Below are 1,474 nucleotides of genomic sequence, written 5' to 3'. Positions count from 1 at the left end.
TGTATCTTGGAGAAGATCTTCTTGGGTTGATTCTACGAGGGGACCTTTGTATTTCTTAGGTCTGGATATTTGAATGACTCTTTAAGTTTCAAAAGTTTTCTTACAGGATTTCATGAAATTAAATCAATGCCTTTATTAGTCTCTTCACCTTCTGGGATACTGATTATCTGAATGCTTGGACATCTAATGGTATCTAGTATTATTTGTATATTATTCTGATTTTTTTTTGTTATTTTCTCAGTAATTTTGAATTTCTCTAAATCAGAGGTTCTGTCTTCTACATCTGAGATTCTATCTTCTGCATGACTAAACTGCCTTTAATAGTGTCAAGGGAGGTTTTGATTTCCTGTATTACAGCCTTTATCTCTAACTGTTCCATTTGATTCTTTTTTTATGATATTTCTTCTTTCAGATCATGGAAGAACTTCATCACCTTCTGGAACTCATTGTCTCTTTTCTCCTGCATTTTCTAGCGTTCATAGTCTCTCTTCTCTTGGATCTCTGTTAGCTTTGTCACTAAAACTATCCTAAATTCTTTATCTAACATTTCCACAAGTTCCATTGGATGATGAAGGGGTGTTCTTTTCCCTTGGGGGAGAGATATTTTCTTGATTTCCCATATTTATTGTGTCTCTGTGGTGGTGATTTCTGGTCAACTGATGGATTATACGTTACCTACCTGGCTTTTCCCTGGGTAATGGGTTGGAAGGAGGGTTTTGGGGCAGAGGCATTTTCTGGTTAAAGGGGCAGGGCTAGGCCCACCTCAGATGCCATGGATTCTGTCTTTTTGCTGGGTGTTGGAGGGTTCATAGATATTTATGTGTTACATCTTATGGTGAATGAGCGCTTTTTGCAGTATATAATGTTCTTCTTTACCTCTTCTTATAACTTTTGTCTTAAAGTCTATTTTGTCTGAAATCATTATCATGACTTCAGCTTTGTTTTGGTTTCTGTTGCATGGAGTACTTTTTCCACTCTTTATTTTAGTCTGTGTATGTCTCTATCCATGAGGTACATTTCTTATAAGCAGCAGATAGAGAGTGGGAGGAGGGAAAAAATGGTGTAGAGTGAGAAGGAGAAAATCATGGGGAAAAAGAAAGAAGCAAAACATTCAAGGAACACAATAATGGAAAATGATCTGTTAATGATAATATATACGGTAATATCTTTGACTAAACCAATATTTAGTGTATTCACAATGGGTAAATTTATTTGGTATACTGCAAGAATGCCCAGTGATGAAATGTAAAATAAATACGTAAATAAAAAAATACACAATGAGATACTACTTAACCCCAATCAGAATGGCTAACATTTAAAATAATAAGTATAATAATGAACGACCAGTGTTGGTGAGGCAGCCAAGAAAATAGAACATTTCTACACTGTTAGTGGGAATATAAATTAGTATAGCTGGGACCAGCAGTTAGCATAATGGCTATAACAACGAACTCCCATGTAGCCAACTGCAGTT

This window comes from Tupaia chinensis, unplaced genomic scaffold (assembly GCF_000334495.1).
Source record: "Tupaia chinensis unplaced genomic scaffold, TupChi_1.0 Scaffold000451_2, whole genome shotgun sequence".
Classification (NCBI taxonomy): domain Eukaryota; kingdom Metazoa; phylum Chordata; class Mammalia; order Scandentia; family Tupaiidae; genus Tupaia; species Tupaia belangeri.
This window is presented reverse-complemented; position numbering follows the sequence as displayed.